This window comes from Pinus tabuliformis, chromosome 5_1 (genome assembly GCF_031772625.1).
Source record: "Pinus tabuliformis cultivar Carrire ecotype Pingquan chromosome 5_1, CPIR1, whole genome shotgun sequence".
NCBI lineage: Eukaryota > Viridiplantae > Streptophyta > Pinopsida > Pinales > Pinaceae > Pinus > Pinus tabuliformis.
Genome location: NC_142305.1, coordinates 329,922,103 through 329,935,577, shown reverse-complemented (window position 1 = coordinate 329,935,577; position 13,475 = coordinate 329,922,103). Strand labels below are relative to the sequence as shown.

The 13,475-nt window shown below is 39.9% G+C and overlaps 1 pseudogene; it reads right to left on the bottom strand.

Annotated features, from left to right (window-relative positions):
* Positions 1–5,759: 5,759 nt before the first annotated feature.
* Positions 5,760–7,160, bottom strand: LOC149164726 (mannose-1-phosphate guanylyltransferase 1-like; annotated as a pseudogene).
* Positions 7,161–13,475: the final 6,315 nt, after the last annotated feature.

Sequence of the window (13,475 nt, the reverse complement as noted above, 5' to 3'; positions counted from 1 at the left end):
TCCCTCCAGGTCTTGACAGAGCAAAAGTGAAATCTAGACCAGGTCAGTCTACAGCGCGATGACTTGTTCGCACGCAACCAAGAAGTGGAACAGGACATGACAGATGTCTATAGTAGTATACCAGAGCTGGTTGTGCCAGCGAAAATCCCAGCAGCTGAGAAGATTCATCACATGGCCGCATGATTTCATAAGGCCCAAGAGGAGGCTGCCAAAGCTTAGTGGGAATTGAACTTGCAGATCGCGGAGCTAAGGCTGAAAGCACAGCCCCCTACACCGCCAAAAGTCAGAGAGTAGCATCGTTGCACCCTTCAAGCAAGATTGGCAGTGATAGAGTGTGCTATATAGGATTTCACAAGATTGTTGGATCAGTCCCTTCTTACACTCATGTCACTGCAAGAAGACCAAATGTTGCAGCAGGTAGAAACAGAAGTACGGGAGTTACAACAAGCTTATGACAATGTTCGGGGGACTGTGCACACAGTCATCCTCACTCAACGATTAGCCAAGATGAAGGAGGCCCAAGCCATGAAGGAACAGGAGGACATCGCACATCAGAAAGAAGTCGAGCTTAAAGCATGCATCCAACTATGGCTAGAATAAGTATTCACAATAACCGCTACGATTGAGGGGAAGCTGAATCAACTGCAGGACACATATGCCCTAGGGCAGGAAGGTGCCTCTGATAATGCATCAGAAAGTTGCGTACAAGTGATACAGCAGACAACGAAAGAATGTGTGGCAGATATCAGCATAGCGTGGACGTTGTTGGATGGACTCTGAGCCAATATCACCACACCAGCCGAGTGACTCAGGATGAGTCACGATGATTGTGTTGGGGGCCTGTTGGGCAGCGGGTCCCCCGCGTAAGAGCTTTGGGGCTTAAAGCCCACAATTTTGGGTAAAAAGTATGGTAAAGGTTTCGCGAAGTGTACGGAGTGCGAATTGTAATGAGTTCATTCAAAGGGTTGCCCCCTGAGAAAAATGTAAGATAATAGAAAGCAAGTCAGCCTGCCCATGGTTCCCGGACCATGGGAATGTATAAATAGAGCAGGGCTCTAGGTTTAGAAGGCAATTTTTTTGGTAGCTTTGGTGAAGATCTGAGGGGTATGGGTTTGTCAAAGCAAGAGTGCTCTGAGTCTATAAGTCTGAGTCCTAGTTGGTCATAGCTAGAGTTGGGTTTGCAGTTATGTGCGCATAGGCCTGGTAGAGTCCGCAGTTGTGTGCGCGAACCCCTACAGCTGAGTGTGCAAGGTGGAATTGGATTGTACTAAACCGAAGGTTAATAAAGATAAGTCTTTCTGAATTGTTGTGCATCTAATCGCAGATCTATATGTTTATGCTTATGTTATGGTTTTATGTGTATCTTTAAGATTTATGGTTGTGCGCACCGGTTTTAACTATTAAATTCTCGATTAAAGACCTTAAGGAATAGGTCAGATCTATAATAACTATAATAATAATAAGAATCTAGGAAACTCCCTGTCACGGATCTTCGAGAAGGCCAGACTGCTACGCAGAGTAGCGTGAGTGTGTAATTCGATTTGCGACCCCTCTAGACCTCATCAAGACATCCCTAAGGTGCAGAAATCTGGTTCCAGCACCCTCCCATACTACCTTGGGTGAGACGTCAGTCCGCGCTCCGCGGATTATTGCCGAAAGGGCTGGTAGTGCGGGATTTGTTTGGCTAAAAATCTTTCGAACCTGGGTCAGTGCCCAATAAGCCAACACCCATGCAGCTGTGTGCGCAGGGTAGTTGGAGTTTGTAAAGAGGATCTAAAGCATCAATAAAGAGAATTATTTTGGAATTATCTATGTATGATCTATTTTACTTATATTATAAATGCACATGATTATGTTATGATGAATACTGGGTTTATGCTTTAATGATGTATTCATGCGCAAATCCATATGTTTTTCTTTTTTATATGAACGTAAGTAAGAATATCTATTTACATGAAGATCATCTTAATGCATGTTGAAGTTATTCAATACTTAAGCTAATATGGATAAAACATAAGTAAGGATAGTTACAGAGGCACGTAAGTGTTTGATCCGCCTATCTAGGGTATACAAAGGATAGTCGTAGACCTTCATGGAGGTCTAGAAGACGACTGGGAGGAGTATATCAATAAGCCCTATAGGGCTTATCAACCTATGTGAAGGAAGGTTTAGGGTATAAAATGACATCACTACCATCTATGGGTGTAGAAACATAGTTCTTGCATCCCCCCATACTGCCTCGGGTGAGACTTTAGTCCGCGCTTCGCGAATTGATGCTAAAAGGGCTAGTAGTGTAGGGATTTTCTTAGCTAATTAACATTCAACCTTGGTCAAGGCCCATCAAGCCAATAGGTATGAGAGAGAGAGAGGGAGAGAATAATGAGAGAACTCCAAATCTAAACTGAAAAAAGGTTAGCAACTAATCCTCAAAAGCCTTTTTATGAATAAGGCCTCTATTTTCTTCATTTTCCATTACTTTCCTTCATTTTCCTCCTCACATGCAACCTATGACCTTCCACCTCCTTTTTCTCATAATTTACTTTATTTTCATAAACAATTGTGCCAAAAATGCCATTTTTCCTCTCCAAATCCTTATACCTTGCCTTTTCCAATTTCCTTAACTATAAAGAACCAACTGAACACCCCCTATGATGTCTTTCCCAACATTCAGCTTGGAATAATTCTCCCATCAACCCAGGTTATTGTTTTTAACTTTTATTACATGAAATTTGCACTAGGGTTGTTACAGAACCCTCCCCCTTGGGGGACATCTTCCTCAGTGTTCAATCACTGATATTCCTCACCAAATTGTCGAAAGAAGACATACTTCTCATGGAGATTTATAACACATCTTGATGTAGTATTTACAATGAAAGATCTACTCAGGAGAAAAAGATCATGACAAAATGACAACATACCACATAATGGAGCTTTTTAATACAACTCATTACGATATTTACAATGATCATCCTTTTGACTACCAACTCATATAACATCATAACATCATGATAACATAACCACATGATAGCATAATAACATGACACCCATACCACATAGTGGAGCTTTATAACACAACTCATTATGATATTTACATCCATACACATGGGTATATACAGCAACATCACCATAAATATAGATACCAAAACATATGCCAAATTATATACCAAAACATATATCAAACATTAATAGTTATCATATCTAAGCACATATCAAAACATCATATAGCATATATCAAACCATGATAAAGAATATGCTAAACCACCATAAGAAAATACCAAACTATCATAAGAAAATACCAAACAACCATAAGCAAATAAAAAACCACCATGTCAAGTTTCTTTGCCTCAATTGGAAAACAAGGAAGGATACATGACCTGCATCTGATCCGCCATATCCCATGTAGCTTCATTGGGCCCAAAGTGCTTCCATTGTACTTTAACTTGATCGATTGCTCATTTTCGGAGCATGAGCACCTTTTTTTGCAATATACACTAATGCATCGGCTAGAATTCTCCATCTGGTTCCACCTACAACATAGATTAGTCAATCACATGATCAACATCCTTAACATACTTCTTAAAAAAAGATACATGGAAAACATCGTGGACTTTCACTATCTGAGATAGTGCAAGTCGATAGGCTACTGGCCCAATCCTCGCAATGATACTGAAGGGTCCACAAAACCATGGTGCTAGCTTGGCACATGAGCCAACTCGCAAGGAGCTCTTCTTTGGTTTGATGCGCAAGTACACCTATTCCCCAACATGGAACTCCTTGAACAACATTTTCATGTCTGCATAACTCTTCTTCCTATGATGTGCTGCCTTGAGATTCTTCTTGATAACCCGCATCTCCTGTTCCATGTCTGCCAACATATCTCATCCAATCAATACCTTGCTAACCAGATCACTCCAACAAATGGGAGTGTTACAACTTTGCCCTTACAATGCCTCAAAAGGACTCATCCTCAATGACTCCTGATAATTGTTGTTGCATGAGAACTCTACCAAAAGGAGATATTCTTCCCATTTCCACTGTTGATGCATCACATACATCCTCAACATGTCCTCTAATATCCTATTGAACCTCTCTATCTATCCATATGTCTGCGGATGATAAGTTGTGCTGAAGGAAAATTCTATGCCCAAACCTGCAAATAACTCCCAAAACTTGGGAGTGAACTTTGCATCCATGTCTAACATAATCTTCATCAAAACACCATGTAGTCTAACCACATATTTGATAAACACATGTGCCACATCACTTGCTAAGAACGTAGACTTCACAGAAATGAAGTGTGCAAACTTTGTTAACTTATCCATAATGACCATGATGGAATCATGCTTCTTCACTGTCTTTGCTGACCCTGTGATGAAGTCCATGGAAATGACTTCCCATTTCCATTAGGGAATCAGGGTCGACTATAGTAGTCCACTTGGATGTTTACACTTTGCCTTCACTCACCAAAAATCAAAGCATATATCCACAAACTCTGTTAAATCCCTCTTCAAATTCTACCAATAGTAATATCTCTTCACCGCTATAAGTGTCTTCTGATAACCCAGGTAACTTGAATGTGGTTTCGCTTGCAACTCCCTCAAGATCACCTTCCTAAGTTCACTACTATCTGGTACATATATCCTATCTCAGATATATGTAGTATAATATATAATTTTAAAAGCCAAATGAACTATTGAAAGGAAGCTTAAGGTTTCACTTGTTAATTAGGTGCTTGATGCGTATTAAAGCTGATGCAGAGAAGCATTCTCAGAGAAGATTCCAAAGCACTACAAGGCTTGGATATTATGGTACAGTTCACTTTGCACAAGTACATGTAGAAATTTATGAACCCCACCTGCTAATCTTCAGACCAAATCTACTCCTTCTTACATGAAGGTCCACTATAATCATGAGCATGTTCTGGTTGAAGACGCATGCTTCTAGTTCCACTGGCATGAGCTAATTTCTCAAAAATATCATTTTAACTAATTATTGTGAATGTACTCTTGAATGGAAATAAAATAGTGTTAAATGTTTAACATAAATACCAACTTAAAATTGATCATTTTGATGGCATTTTCAAATCCAGTTCCCTCAATGGTTAATGGAATCCCGTCATTTTGATCTTTCTCAATCAATATCGTGTGCACTCTCTCTAACCGAAAGTTTTGTTATTGCCTTGCATATTTAAACCTTATTCTTGGAATTAATTGTTAGGTTTTGAATTTGCACAATTACCTACAAATATCTTTACCCATGTGAAATCTTCTTTGCTAGATTGATTTTAACCAACATGTGCATTAACACACAAATCCTTTCTTCTTTCATAGATTTCTTTTAACCAACATGTGCATTAGCACACGACTCCTTGATTTGTGATATTTGCTCAATTTTTTTTACCTATTGACTATTATAAAACCAAGAGTGCAAAAACATAACAATATCGAAAATTTAAAATAATCAATATTGAATCACAACTTTCCAGCAACATCATGACTGAACCAATGCCTGTAGGAAAGTTCAGAGTGCAAGACTAAGAAAAAACTCAAGCTTTTCAGTCAACCTGAATTTTCGATTCCTCCCCTAACATCCAAAGGGAGAAACAAAAAGCAATCTACACCCCCAAACTCCCCAACCCAAAAAGAAGCCTACAACATAGAATATTATCCCTTCTACTCACCCACAAAATCTACAACATGGACAAGTATCATTAATATTGCAATAACTAATTAACTACTAGGCCTTCTACATCTTTCCAATCACATGACAATTTATAGCTTGAGAATGTTGGTTATGATTTCATTATGAGGAATGACCACACCTCCATTTATATATACCTCATCAAAATCATGGACATCCTCCCCTGATATGGTCATGTTTCCAACGCAAGCCCATTGACCAACAGTACAATGCCAACTAATGCTACTTCTAGACACAGAAGTGCATTTCTTTATGCACACTCCACACATAATGGTGCACCGTGGTTGTCTCACTCCTACCTCAATCACACTTCCTAGGCCAATGGCCACATCTGGCCCAATCAAGCGACCCTCACCAATTTATGCAGTGTTGTCAACAATCACATTTCCAACAATGTTAACCCTTGTTTATAATTTATCTAAGGTGTTTCTTTGAATGGAATCTCAGTAGAGCCTTATGCCAATAATATAGTCTCTAGGTTGCCCAATATCTATCCAGAAACCAGGTAAAACCATAACATAGAGTTGTTTCTCCTGTGCAATTTTTGGGAACACTTCTTTTTCAATGGATGTGAGTCTCAACTCATGTGGGTCCAAAAAACTTGGGTCTAGAAGGTAGATTCCCACATTGGTCTTATTACAAACAAAGACTCTAGGGTTCATAAGGTAGGTTTCCACATTAATCTTGTTACCAACAAAGACCCTAGGCTTCTCAAAAAATGTCTCTACCTGTCTAGTGTCTTTGTCAAGAATAACAACACCATATTTGAGGGTTCATCAACCTAATTCAAGAGATCAATTCTTTACTGTTTACCTTAGCAACCATAAAAATAATTGAACAAAGAGAGAATTTACATAATGAAATTATGAAAAGAAACTCCCTTGCAATTTGGCTTTTAAAAATACATGCCCTACAAAGAAAATAAACCAAGGAAAATGATTGCAACTGACAAGGGTCTTGAGGAGTTAGGACAAAAAACTTTACTTTGGTCACGGTGATGGATGCTTCTCGTCCATATTTTGTATGGAATCAACCGTTTCCTTTAATGTTTATTCACTTATTTCATCACTGTTGAGAACAAAATGGCTCCCCCAATCCATCTATTAATTTTTCCCTTGCAAGGGCTAAAGCCTTAGCAATTTCCATGGGATATGTTTCCTTTGAACAGGTAATCTTAATCCCAAGTTTCGTTTCAAATGCATTCAATATGCTCAACATAACTTCATCAACACTGATAACTTTGAGTGATTCAATCTGCTCACAAATTGAAATCCAATTTGTTTATCTTTCATACAAGAAACAAACAACCTCCTTCATCACTGCTACTGTTACAACTTTATTAGCTTTACCTGATGCAAAATCATTGGCTTATTCACAAAGTCAACCAGAGGCTTAGGGACACTCAGTGTCAAAGGGTGCAACCTAGTTCCAAAACCATCGACCAATATGAGGGCCTTCATGGTTTCTTATTACTTCTCATAGTTGTTCTCACCATTTTCATCCTTTGCTAATTGACCAGAGACGAATATGCAGAGAATGGGTCCCATAACTCCCATGTCAAAACCTGAGTAGCTAGTGGTGGTGTGTTGGAATGTGCCGGGTTCTAGCTTTCCAACATCATCATGACCAAGTGAGTGCCTGTATGAAACCACAGAGTGAAAACCTAAGCAAAAAATCAAGATTTTTTAGTCAACCTCAATTTTCCATTCCTCCCCTAAACTCCAAAGAGAGAAACAAAAAACAATCTACATCCCAAAATTTCCCAACCCAAAGAGAGGCGTACAACATAAACGATTATCCCTTTTACTCACCCTAAAAATCTATGACATGGACAAGTATCATTAAATCTATTTCTTCAAATGTGGCTAATAGATATGAAGCCAAATCAATTCACGCTTGTGAGTATTCTTAGAGTCCTTTGTATTATAGAATCTGTTGATTTAGGAAAGAAGGTCCATGCTCACATGATCAAAGCTTAGCCTAAGGTAGATGTATTCACTGAGAGTGCTCTGGTCGATACATATGATAATTATGGTTGTTTAAAAGAGGCATGCAATGTGTTTGATAAGATGCCAAAATGGGATTTAGTTTGATGTAGTGACATGATCGTAGGGTATGCATGTAACCAACATCTTCACAAGGTAGTATAATTACACCTTTTGATTCCAATCCAGACAAAACATGATCTAATTTTTTTAATATTTCTCCAAACAAACCATCCATAGTCACTACGGCAGTAACTACACTAGTTGCAATTGAGCCAAGACCACTTCCGAAAGGTAGACCTTTATGAAGACCTAGTAACAAGCCCACCAACCTAACTCCCAACAATTCCATCATTGCTTTGGCTGCAGTCCCAATACAATTTTTCATTGGATTGAGACTAAATCGATTATTGTTCCCATAGATTAAAGAAATCATGATCTTACCAGGTTCTGAATCCTCATCCACCTTTATAGCGACATAATCCCCCAGAAGTCAAATTTGGATCCATGATTAGCTATCGTTGCAGGAGAAAATTCTTTAACCGACTGAAGAAGAGGGGTCACTTCAAATTGGATCACCTATTTTAGACTCACTTGTGATGCATTGCTCTGGACATTAAATACATGGGGTAGGTACCAACGTGATAATTTTGTTCTAGATCTATCCAATCCAAAACAAGAATTAATTAGTCCCTGTTATAGACATATTTGGGCACTGCAACCCCAAACTCATATGTCCATAAACCAAGGGCTCTTTAGTCCCTAAAAGTGTTGTTTCATACCCTAAAGGATCATGGTCAATTGATTACATCATTTCCCAGAAGTTCCACTTGAAAAACCACTCAGAACTGGCCAAAACTGGACCATACTAACTGCTCCATAGTCAAGGTGCGATGCATACTAGCTGCTACACTAGCTAGGTGCGATGCATACTGAAATGGCCTTCTGTAGGGTGCGATGAGAGAGAATAGACAAATGGAAGAGATAGTTTGCTAATTGGAAGCTCATGGAATCTTCTGGAAACTTCTCCCATGACACTTGCCTCTCTGAATTCGCCCAGGGATGAGTAAGAGATCAATGAAATCTCTAAGTGGAACCAAGAACTATTAGTGGAATGACACTAATCAAAAACCCAGAGCTAACTCACACACTTGCAAGACATCTATAAATGGATCCCTCATCTGAGAGATCTAGAGGCTAGAATTTTGTAATTTGTAAGGAAATGCTGTTGGTTTATCTGTGAGAAAAGACATTGTATTGTTGGGTGATCTTGCTTTTCATGAGGTGAAGAGGGCTTTAATGCTGGGAGGATGATGCTGGATCAGACAACTGGGTTGTAATCCTCTCTTCTACTATTAATAAAGTTATTTGAGTTTTCCTCCATATAATCGTGTGTTTGTGAATCTTACTGTTTATGAATGCACTTGTATGGTCAATGTGTTTCTAATTCTGCATTGTTTATGATGTTTTAGATAGAGATGCTTTGTCGGTTTTTTGTTACTTTCACTCTACAGGTACTCTTTAAAGCGGGACAAGCAGGAGAGGAGTGGAAAATTCTATCAAGGGAAAGAGAAATCAAGCAAGGATCAAAGCAAAAGATCTAGGTTGGTCCTCTTTTATTCCCTCTTATCTGCTACACCTAAAGGAAATCTCAAATTGCTTTGATTATTTGTTTATAAGATAGCCAACTATCTTAGTGGGACTAGCAGTTCAAATCAACACTAGTTTTCCTGGAAACAAAAAGGTGACTCCATTGGGGAATGAATAGTTTGTTTATTTGTTATTGTTGTTTTCTTTATAAACTACAGACGGAGCCTGAAGTTAGCCAACTAGCCTTCGAACCGCCTTTGCTATGCAATTGCGAAGTAGATGAATGCTGCTTCAGTTAATCTCTGGGTTGGTTTATGAATTGAACGTCTGACTTACAAGAATTCTAAGTGCTCTTGTGGTAGCTCATAGCCTCATAAGATCATACCCCTATACTTTTGTTTTACTGTCCATCATAACTCAGCCTAAATCACTGAACTTAGCTGCAATTTTTGAGCAAAAACCAAACTTAGTTTCGCTCCCTGGTCCATTGCACTGTCTGTAACTGGGAAGCCTATATGCATCGCACCTCCCATGTGTTACAGGTGATATGCACCCCTGTTTCCCTGTGTTTCAGGTGAGATGATTGAGTGACATTGTTTCTCTCTTTGAAAGTTGGTTTTTTCCTCTTGATTTTCAGCTTTATTCAGTAGTTTTGTTGTTCATGATCAGTATCTCATTGCTAAAGCCTTGTTATCAGCCCAAGAAACTCTCCTAGGTTGTAGCTCGGAGATGCTTGGGAACATTAGAAACTCAACTTAATTTTGGAAATGGATGAATGGAGGAATGATGCTTTTTCAAGCTAGATAACCACTTCTACTATGCTTAACTCTAGACATGCGTGAACACCCCCAGGCTACAAGGCTTTAGACCACCAATTACTCCCAGTTTAGAGATTGGGTGAATGTGGAGAATACTGACAACACCAGCAGATGCACAAGACCTTGTGATGGTTGGTTGCAACCAGTAACGAGGTCTATAAATCTAATTCCCTAGTGTATAGATAGGATGACAGCTCTCTGTCACTAAGTGAAAAGAAACCTGATTAACACATTCACTCGTACATGCAAGATTTAAACATAGAGGTAGGATGACAACTCCTCTAATGCTAAACATCAAGAGTTCAGGAAAACTGCATAACAGGCACAACCTAGAACAGAATAGAAATGGAAAGTGAGCAATTAACAGCAAAAGAAGCTTGCATTAGTTGAAAATGAAGACGAGACGCTGCAAGTATCAAAGTAGTTACAGTCTCCAGAAGTTGAACCTTACATCAAAACAACAACCATCAACCCTGATCACATTTGTTTTTTGGGTATATATAGAGTTTCATTACAAAGGCACTTGGCCAATTTAGGTATGGAGGAGTCTTAATTGAACACCAACTGCATTTAACTGCTTGATAGAGTCTCTGAGTGCGTTTGCTTGTTTCAGTAGATATCTGATCTTTTCAGGTTCTCTGCTGTCCTTCTTGGGAAAGTGGAGTGTTGTATGGGATGAAGTCCCATAACTGTTGAATGCATTTACCTGACCGAGCTCTGCCCTTTTTCTTCTTGGCCTTACTGTCTCTTGAATGTGGTTGTTGAGGGACTACTGCAAGTAGTACCGAGAACTGGTTATTTTCGTCCTTCGGGTGCGCAGATTCATCAAGGAACGTGGACTACACAGCAGGTGGACGAACTGGATGGAGGAACAAGATTGACCGTCAGATTGAGCAGATGGATAGCGGATATGGCTCGGCGGGAGGTATCGGGAGGAAGTAGGAGCAAGGCGATCGTGAGCCATTGGATCTCGGGTGGGCAGATCCAATGGTCATCGGGCAGAGGAGACGTGCGGGATTTAATGGGCAGGGACAGAGGACGGGTGGTAAACGGTATTTCCCGCACCACTTTCATACGATGGGCAGAAAAGGTACGAGGGCGTGCGATACCAATCGGATGGTCATGCGTGGTGACTAGGGAAAACTGAAACCACTTTTCATTGCGAGTTAACATGCTATCACTTCGCGAGCGCGGGAATAGCGAACGCCATCCGATCGTGGCGGAGGTGATTGGACGGTGGGGAAACAAACGGGCAGGTTATTCATCAAATGTGCTAGGGAACCGTTAGATCGGGATGCGGCAATCGATGGCTATGATTTAAAGGTGACTATGAGTTACAGAGGTGCAGGGTCATGTGGAGGCGGTGCTATGGGGATTTGAACTTAGTGCTTTGGGGCTTGAGGAAACAGGGGCTTATGCTGAGTTTTGGAGAAAAATAGAGATGGTTGGGTTAAGGGAGAGTAAGTGAAATGAAGGAGAAGAGGGAAGATGACTGCGGCGAGTTCTCTTTTGAGCATAAACACATGGCCAAGCTTGTATTTGGCCCTCCAAATGTCAAGATATGTAGCAGAGCTAACACTGGCTCCTTCTGGGGATGAGATCCTCCCTGTGAGGTCTCAAGAACTGCAGATCATTGCCTTTCCTGTGAAAACCAAATTAGCAAAATTTCCTAGTGTTCCATTGGGCATGGAGTCTAACTGAGCTTATACTAAAAACTGATAAAATAACATATTTACAACCTTAAGGCCAGAAGACCTTAAGAAACATAAATTTTCAAAAACCACCCATTAACTAGGCCATCAAAAACTGTTTCCCCTCCCATACTTTGCAGTATGAAGGCATTGTTCCCTTGGATGAGAAATGATGAAAGGGCCCATCCACAAGGCATCAAACTTCCCATGGTTGCCTTTCTTCTCTTTCAGTGCATCCCACTTCAGAACCAAATATCCAACCTAAAAATTATTCATTTTGGCTCTTCTATCAAAAACTTCCTTGATCTTCTTCTAATGTGCCACCACTCTTTCAACCAGCTGTTCTCTGATATGATGTACCTCTGCTAAATCAGTGATCCTTTTTTCCATTTCTTCTTCCTCATCCCGTTCTTCTTGCAAGAATTTTGCCATAGAGAGGGTTAACTGAATTGGGAATACAACTTCAGTGCCATATACCAACTTGAATGGAGAATTCCTAATGGATTTCTTGGTGGTTACTCTGTCAGCCCACAGTGCATACTTGAGTTAGAATCCCAATTCTTTTTGTTGTCTTCGAGTAGCTTTTTAATTATCCTTATCAAGCTTTTCTTGGAAGATTCTACTAGACCATTGCCTTGAGGGTAATATGAGGTGGAATGAACCAGCTTAGTTCCCATTGAGCTACACATGTCCACCAATTCTTTTGTCCTGAAGGCTACTGCATTGTCTGTGATCAATTTATGTGGACAACCAAATCTGGTGAAGATATTCTCTGTCAGGAACCTCATGACCACATTATGATCAGCCTTTCTGGTAGGGATAGCCTCAATCCATTTAGTGAATTAATCAGTGGCTACTAATATCCATCTATGCTGGCCGCTGGAATGTGGATTGTTTTCTCCAATGAAATCCAAGCCCCACTGCTGAAAAGGGCCACTAGCATGTATGTGTTTTAAGGGTAGGGACTTCAATTGTTGTTTTCCTTCAAATATTTGGCACCTGTCCCATGATTTAACAAATGAAAAGACATCAGAAAACGAGGGAAAATAGTACCCAGCTCTGAGGATTTTGTGGGTTGTAGTTTTCCAAAAATGATGCCCTCCACACAGGCTGGAATGAAACCGCTGCATGACTTCAATGGATTGTTCTTTGTCTAGACACCTTAGCAGAACTCCAGAGGGATCTCTCCAATAGAGCAGATTTTATTGAATGCAATATTTGGCTGCCCTGAGCTTAATAGTTCTGGCTTAGCTTGAACTAAGGCCTGGAGGAAGTTCTAGCTTCAACAAAAATTGAGCTATTGCAGAGTACCAATCACAAGAAGCTAAATTTTCTACCAATGACTAATTTTTCCCATGTTCAGTTGTTTCTTCTTCTGTCTGACCATTCTCTGAAATCGTGCTCGTGAGATTTATGTCCAACATTCTACAATTTTCTTCTGCCATCAGTCTGGCAAGGCCCTGACCTCTGACCAGCTTAGTGAGCTTCAGTTCTATGTTAAATTCAATAAGCTTTGCAATCCATTTAGCCCTTATTCCATCTGCATCAGGCTGCATTAGAACATCTTTTATTGGTACATACGCAGTTATCTTGGAGTGCAGAATGTAAATTCTGAAGGCCTTCAAAGACTTGATAAGAGCATATGCATGTTTTTAAATGATATCATACTTCAGCTCAGCATCCCTTAATGT